Raw genomic sequence first — 8,797 nt, 5'->3', positions numbered from 1 at the left:
AAGAGTGTGCAAAGCTGTCATCAAGGGAAAGGGTGGCTATGTAGTAATCAATACGTTTTTGGTTACTACATGATTCCATATGTGTTATTTCATAGTTTTGGTGTCTTCACTATAATTCTACAATGTAGAAAATAGTAAAAATAAAGAAAAACTCTGGTATGAGTAGGTGTTTTAAAACTTTTGGCCGGCAGTGTAACTACCTACACTTCATAGAAAATGTGCTCTTTTAGTATTTCTCCAGCTGGTTTCCTGAAAAAGAAAGCCTCCACTTCTATGTCAAAGATAATAAAACACTGTAGTAAATACTACAGTATAGTAAAGTCTGCAAAAACACTACAGTAAATACTACAGCATAGAAAATTCTGCAAAAACACTACAGTAAATACTACAGCATAGAACATTCTGCAAAAACACTACAGTAAATACTACAGCATAGAACATTCTGCAAAACCACTACAGTAAATGCTACAGTATATTATAATCTGCAAAAATACTACATTAATTACTATAGCACATACTACAGTCCGCAAAAACACTACAGTAAATGCTACAGTAGATTATAATCTGCAAAAATACTACATTAATTACTATAGCACATACTACAGTCCGCAAAAACACTACAGTAAATGCTACAGTAGATTATAATCTGCAAAAATACTACATTAATTACTATAGCACATACTACAGTCCGCAAAAACACTACAGTGAATACTACAATAAAGGCTAAAAAAACACTAAAGTGAATACTATAATATTTATACCATGTTATAGTGTACTATAACACTTTTATGTGGGTAACCCTTGCTGCAGTGCTGGAAAGCTATAATCTCCACAGCAGCAGGTGATTTCAGGTCAATTCGACAGATAGATGTTTAACTAGACTTTCTCTGGACTTTACAGGTTAGTCAAATAAAAGATGCACTATGCAGAATTCGTTCCGCCATTTCCTGGTTTCTAAAATGTAGTTCGCCTAATAGTTCACCTAATTTCAGTTTATGTGACAAAACAAGAAAGTATAGTGTAGAGCCCTCAAACTCTGGACTTCGAAGCCAGTTCCACTGTGTTTTTTCATTGTTCCCCTCGAATCAGGCACTGATTTAGACCCGGGACACCAGTTGTGTGCAATTAAATATCAGGAATGTTGGCAGTTGATGTTACTCTTCAATAACACAGACCCAAAGCAAATCAGGGGGAGAAAAAAAGGTTTATTCAAAGATAAAACCAAATCATAGATGTTGTGCTGAGAAGTAGATGTTCATTCTTCCCTATCCTCAGTGATTCTTTCCATAGAACAAAGAGGCAGGATATAGTTTTATATCCGAACCCTAGCCTGTGGTTGACCAATTAGAATTCCTTGCAATAAAACTGTTTCAGGCTCAATGCCTAGACACATTCCTCCCATGTCTCTGACCCATTGATCATTAATTCCCTATTACAGAAATACCACTATTTCCATTGATCATTAATTTCCTCTTGACCTTTAATCTTCTGCGGTGTGTATTTATTGACAAAATATTCTTACACTCCCCCTAGACCATTTTAAAAATACATATACTTAAATATGTATTCCTAGAAAATAATAGGAAACATGAAAATATAGGCAGTATAAAAAACATTAGCAGTAAGCATAAAATCATTCACATTAAACACCTTGCTGTCACGCCCTGACCGTAGGTTATGAGCAAAACATGATAAGGACCTTCCCAGTTTGGTCCTAATGTCTCTGTTCCATATTGTTTTACCATCACCCACTGTCCTGGTTCTACGTCATGTCCCCCCTCTGGAGTTATTCCCCTATTTTACTTGTCTGTCTACTTCCCCTACTGCATTAGAGAGTTGTATGCAATAGTTAAGCATTGTGTCACTCACAAAGTGAACGTCTCAAATCTAACGTGCCTGTCACAATCACATTGTCCATTATAGTAACTGCCCAGCCTGCCTTCCTCACACCCTCCTTCACAATGCTTGAACCGTCTGTGTACAAGATAAGCTCAGGCTTTTCCTACGGATGACTCTTAGTAAACCCATCAGAGAGCTGATCCAAAACAAACTAACAACAGTGTTGTTCAAGTACTGTGGTGTCTGAAGGAAGCATCAGAGTAGCTGGATTACATGGTGTGCCACGTTGTATGATGATGTTATACAACTTTTGAAGTTAATGTAATGCCATTTTTAAGTGAGAGAACCACTCTGGATAAGGGCAGGACAGCTCCTCCGGATGTGAACATGAAAAATATTTGAAATTCACTGTCTAGTGACATGAAGAACCATTTCAAAGTAGAGAAGTGTAGGCAAGAGATAATAAAGAAATATTCCGTCATTGTTGACAAAGATGGAACATGGAATCTGTCTGATATGCAAAAAGCTTGGGGGAAAAATACAGAAAATGTCTAACTCGTTGACAAAGATGGAACATGGAATCTGTCTGATATGCAAAAAGCGTAGGGAAAAATACAGAAAATGTCTAACTCGTTGACAAAGATGGAACATGGAATCTGTCTGATATGCAAAAAGCTTGGGGGAAAAATACAGAAAATGTCTAACTCGTTGACAAAGATGGAACATGGAATCTGTCTGATATGCAAAAAGCGTAGGGAAAAATACAGAAAATGTCTAACTCGTTGACAAAGATGGAACATGGAATCTGTCTGATATGCAAAAAGCTTGGGGGAAAAAAACAGAAAATGTCTAACTCGTTGACAAAGATGGAACATGGAATCTGTCTGATATGCAAAAAGCTTGGGGGAAAAAAACAGAAAATGTCTAACTCGTTGACAAAGATGGAACATGGAATCTGTCTGATATGCAAAAAGCTTGGGGGAAAAATACAGAAAATGTCTAACTCGTTGACAAAGATGGAACATGGAATCTGTCTGATATGCAAAAAGCGTAGGGAAAAATACAGAAAATGTCTACCTCGTTGACAAAGATGGAACATGGAATCTGTCTGATATGCAAAAAGCTTGGGGGAAAAATACAGAAAATGTCTAACTCATTGACAAAGATGGAACATGGAATCTGTCTGATATGCAAAAAGCGTAGGGAAAAATACAGAAAATGTCTACCTCGTTGACAAAGATGGAACATGGAATCTGTCTGATATGCAAAAAGCTTGGGGGAAAAATACAGAAAATGTCTAACTCGTTGACAAAGATGGAACATGGAATCTGTCTGATATGCAAAAAGCTTGGGGGAAAAATACAGAAAATGTCTAACTCGTTGACAAAGATGGAACATGGAATCTGTCTGATATGCAAAAAGCTTGGGGGAAAAATACAGAAAATGTCTAACTCATTGACAAAGATGGAACATGGAATCTGTCTGATATGCAAAAAGCGTAGGGAAAAATACAGAAAATGTCTACCTCGTTGACAAAGATGGAACATGGAATCTGTCTGATATGCAAAAAGCTTGGGGGAAAAAATACAGAAAATGTCTAACTCATTGACAAAGATGGAACATGGAATCTGTCTGATATGCAAAAAGCGTAGGGAAAAATACAGAAAATGTCTACCTCGTTGACAAAGATGGAACATGGAATCTGTCTGATATGCAAAAAGCTTGGGGGAAAAATACAGAAAATGTCTAACTCGTTGACAAAGATGGAACATGGAATCTGTCTGATATGCAAAAAGCTTGGGGGAAAAATACAGAAAATGTCTAACTCATTGACAAAGATGGAACATGGAATCTGTCTGATATGCAAAAAGCGTAGGGAAAAATACAGAAAATGTCTACCTCGTTGACAAAGATGGAACATGGAATCTGTCTGATATGCAAAAAGCTTGGGGGAAAAATACAGAAAATGTCTAACTCATTGACAAAGATGGAACATGGAATCTGTCTGATATGCAAAAAGCGTAGGGAAAAATACAGAAAATGTCTACCTCGTTGACAAAGATGGAACATGGAATCTGTCTGATATGCAAAAAGCTTGGGGGAAAAATACAGAAAATGTCTAACTCATTGGCAAAGATGGAACATGGAATCTGTCTGATATGCAAAAAGCGTAGGGAAAAAAACAGAAAATGTCTAACTCGTTGACAAAGATGGAACATGGAATCTGTCTGATATGCAAAAAGCTTGGGGGAAAAATACAGAAAATGTCTAACTCATTGGCAAAGATGGAACATGGAATCTGTCTGATATGCAAAAAGCGTAGGGAAAAAAACAGAAAATGTCTAACTCGTTGACAAAGATGGAACATGGAATCTGTCTGATATGCAAAAAGCTTGGGGGAAAAAAACAGAAAATGTCTAACTCATTGACAAAAACACAATGGTCTTTAACAGTGTTTGCCGAAATCAGAAAAAGGGAAGATAAATGCTGTCTCGAGAACCGTGATAGGACATTACAGAGAAATAAAGAGAGTTTGAGGGCTCTTGGTGAACAGATAAAAACCTTAAAAGAAGAAATTCAACAATTACAGGCAAGGGTCGTAAAAGCAGACTTGGTCCCAACCTGTGGACCTTTTGTTCCCTCAGGCTGAATTGCGCAAGGATGATAGGGTTTCAAACATCTGGTCTGCATTGCGTGGCTTTGAGTCAATATATTCTGACAGCGGTGACAAACAATGTCTTAGGCCAACCAGAACACAGGCTGGAAAAGGTAGTAAAGACAAACCTCCGGTGACAGTAATCACACATAAATCAGCATCTCCAAAACAGTTGGATGAATGGTCAAAAACTTTGAAGCATCCACGAGACAGGGGTATGAAGATGTGGGACCCCGTATCTCTACTTGCACATCATCATCTGCACATCTATCACTCCAGTGTTAATGCTAAATTGTAGTTACTTCTCCACTATGGCCTATTTATTGCCTTACCTCCCTAATCTTACTACATTTGCACACACTGTATATAGAATTTTCTATTGTGTTATTGACTGTTTGTTTATCCCATGTGTAACTCTGTGTTGTTGTTTTTGTCGCACTGCTTTGCTTTATCTTGGCCAGGTCGCAGTTGTAAATGAGAACTTGTTCTCAACTGGCCTACCTGTGAAATAAAATGTTTTTAAAATTGTTGAAGCGTAATACGAAACTCTACAATCTGCATCCTTATGATGGGTACAGTTATTAGCCTTTGTTTTGAACAACCATGAACATGGTGGTGTTGAAGAAAAGGTTTATAGAGCTGTGGGTGGTGAAGAGCAAGATGTGGTCGATAGATGGAGAACCATACATGTTTTCCTTAAGGGTCTGACCAATGCAACCACCAATTGGGCAGAGATAACCAATGTGTTCAAAAACCGAAAGAACCGTTTGTTGAATTTGAAGGTTTAGAGCAGAGGTGGTTAGACACAGTGGGTTACCTGACATGGAAGATGAAGATACACTCAATTCCTCCAAAATGGGGCAATCACTCAATCTATACACAATGATTTGCAAAAAAAACGTTTGTTTCCACAACTACTGATTGGGAGAGACAAAACTACGGCAACATCATGGAAAGGCTGTCACGACTGGGTAGAGACATCAGTCAACATAATAAAACAGCTGTTATCAGAGTTGTGCAGGTTCCGAGTGAAACCAACAACATTATTCGTTCAGCAGAAGAGAAACCTGGTGTACAGTTGAAGTGGGAAGTTTACATATACCTTAGCCAAATACATTTAAACTCAGTGTTTTACAATTCCTGACATTTAATCCTTGTAAAAATTCCCTGTCTTAGGTCAACTAGGATCACCACTTTATTTTAAGAATGTGAAATGTCAGAATAATAGTAGAGAGAATTATTTATTTCAGCTTTTATTTCTTTCATCACATTCCCAGTGTCAGAAGTTGACATACACTCAATTAGTATTTGGTAGCATTGCCTTTTAAATTGTTTAACCTGGGTCAAATGTTTTGGGTAGCCTTCCACAAGCTTCCCACAATAAGTTGGGTGAATTATGGCCTATTCCTCCTGACAGCGCTGGTGTAACTGAGTCTGATTTGTAGGCGTCCTTGCTCGCACACGCTTTTTCAGTTCTGCCCACAAATTTTCTATAGGATTGAGGTCAGGGCTTTGTGATGGCCACTCCAATACCTTGACTTTGTTGTCCTTTAGCCATTTTGCCACAACTTTTGAAGTGTGCTTGGGGTCATTGTCCATTTGGAAGACCCATTTGTGACCAAGCTTTAACTTCCTGACTGATGTCTTGAGATGTTGCTTCAACATATCCACATAATTTTCCTGCCTCATGCTGCCATCTATTTGTGACACAACATGATACTGCCACCCCCGTGCTTCACAGTTGGGATGGTGTTCTTTAGCTTGCAAGCCTCCCCCTTTTTCCTCCAAACATATCTATGGTTATTATGGCCAAACCATTCTATTTTTGTTTCATCAGACAAGAGACATTTCTCCAAAAAGTACAATCTTTGTCCCCATGTGCAGTTTCAAACCGTAGTCTGGCTTTTTAGGGTGGTTTTGTAGCAGTGGCTTCTTCCTTGCCTTTCAGTTTTTTTAAATGATTTGAACCTTTATTTAACTAAGTCAGTTAAGAACAAATTCTTATTTTCAATGACAGCCTAGGAACAGTGGGTTAACTGCCTGTTCAGGGGAAGAACGGCAGATTTGTACCTTGTCAGCTCAGGGATTTGAACTTGCAACCTGTCGGTTACTAGTCTTAACTGACTTGCCTAGATACAATTAAATTAAATTGATGCAGGGGTGTGGATAGGCTCATTTGAACAACCTATTTTAGGACTTGATGTTACGATGCAACTTGACTCTACACTGAACATTTCTGAAGGGAAGGTGACGTGGCAAATCAAATCAAATGTTTATTTGTCACATACACATGGTTAGCAGATGTTAATGCGAGTGTAGAGAAATGCTTGTGCTCTTGTTCCGACAATGCAGTAATAACCAACGAGTAATCTAACCTAACAATTTCACAACAACTACCTTATACACACAAGTGTAAAGGGATGAAGAATATGTACATAAAGATATATGAATGAGTGATGGTACAGAACAGCATAGGCAAGATGCAGTAGATGGTATAGAGTACAGTTTATACATATGAGATGAGTAATGTAGGGTATGTAAACATTATATTAAGTGGCATTGTTTAAAGTGGCTAGTGATACATTTGTACATCCATTATTAAAGTGGCTGGAGTTGAGTCAGTATGTTGGCAGCAGCCACTCAATGTTAGTGGTGACTGTTTAACAGTCTGATGGCCTTGAGATAGAAGCTGTTTTTCAGTCTCTCAGTCCCTGCTTTGATGCACCTGTACTAACCTCGCCTTCTGGATGATAGCGGGGTGAACAGGCAGCGACTCGGGTGGTTGTTGTCCTTGATGATCTTTATGGCCTTCCTGTGACATCGGGTGGTGTAGGTGTCCTGGAGGGCAGGTAGTTTGCCCCCGGTGATGCGTTGTGCAGACATCACTACCCGCTGGAGAGCCTTACAGTTGTGGGCGTACCAGGGGGATGCTGTGGGGATGCTCTCGATTGTGCACCTGTAAAAGGTTGTGAGTGCTTTCGGTGACAAGCCGAATTTCTTCAGACTCCTGAGGTTGAAGAGGTGGACCAATTCCGTTTGTCCGTGATGTGTACGCCGAGGAACTTAATACTTACTACCCTCTCCACTACTGTCCCGTCGATGTGGATAGGGGTGAGCTCCCTCTGCTGTTTCCTGAAGTCCACAATCATCTCCTTTGTTTTGTTGACGTTGAGTGTGAGGTTATTTAGACAACTGCAGGGATCTACAGTTCAGAACCATCCTATTTGGACGACGAAGAAAAAGGAGTGTGTAACTTTGGATATGGAACCAATGTATTTGTCATGTGTTGCCCCACCGTTAGCAAGGAAGCTATGGCCACTACTAAAGTAGTGATTAAAGATCTATGGGACATGGGTATAGTTGAAACGACACATTCTGCCAACATGTTGTTCATACTCTTTTGACAATGAATCGAGCTGCACAGGTCATAGCTGCTCGTTGCTCCGGTCCTCATAGGGTAAGAGTTGAATACCCCTTGTGTAGAGAGTCATTGTACCATTTAAACCATTGTGAAATATATTTTCCATAACCCAAAAATATTATTTACAGCTGTTTGAAGCTGGTGTACAAAACCAAAAGTAAAATAAGCAAATATTAAACTTATGAAAGGGAAGCATAGAAATAGCATGCACAGAACAGATATACCACTTCTTAGACTTGCTTTCAATGAGAATGACAAATTTATAACACACATTTCTATGTGAATTTGGTCGGGTGGTCCAAAAAGTTACACATTGCAGCTCAAGCTTTTTGCTAAATGCAATTCGTAATCTCTTCGGATGCAAGAATGTAAGCTCAACCACAGGCTCTGTGCATTTTTTCTCCTCACACCTCGAACAGCAACATCAGTCTTCACACGATTGGCCAGAAATCTTAACTTCTTCGATATAGGGGGCGCTCTTTTAATTTTTGGATGAAAAACTTTCCCGTTTTTAACAAGATATTTTGTCATGAAAAGATGCTCGACCATGCATATAATTGACAGCTTTGGAAATAAAACACTCTGACGTCTCCAAAACTGCAAAGATATTGTCTGTGAGTGCCACAGAACTGATGTTACAGAAAAAACCCAGATAAAAATACAATCAGGAAGTGCTGCATTTTTTGAAACCGCCTCATGGCAATGACTCCTTATATGGCTGTGGAGGAGCTAGGAGTCAGCTTACCCTTTCCACGTTTTCCCCAAGGTGTCTGCAGCATTGTGACGTATTTGTAGGCATATCATTGGAAGATTGACCCTAAAAGACTACATTTACCAGGTGGTCGCTTGGTGTCCTCTGTTGCAATTATTGCGTAATCTCC

General features: G+C 39.0%; 1 non-coding gene across 1 annotated transcript; it reads left to right on the top strand.

The window, feature by feature from the left end:
* The first annotated feature begins 210 nt into the window (after positions 1–210).
* Positions 211–267, top strand: LOC112243726. Its single transcript, XR_002952591.1, has one exon. It is a non-coding gene; the product is annotated as a U7 small nuclear RNA (small nuclear RNA).
* Positions 268–8,797: the final 8,530 nt, after the last annotated feature.

Source organism: Oncorhynchus tshawytscha, linkage group LG02 (genome assembly GCF_018296145.1).
Source record: "Oncorhynchus tshawytscha isolate Ot180627B linkage group LG02, Otsh_v2.0, whole genome shotgun sequence".
NCBI classification, from domain to species: Eukaryota; Metazoa; Chordata; class Actinopteri; order Salmoniformes; family Salmonidae; genus Oncorhynchus; species Oncorhynchus tshawytscha.
Note: the sequence above shows the minus strand (reverse complement) of the source record. Positions and strands in the feature narration are given on the sequence as shown.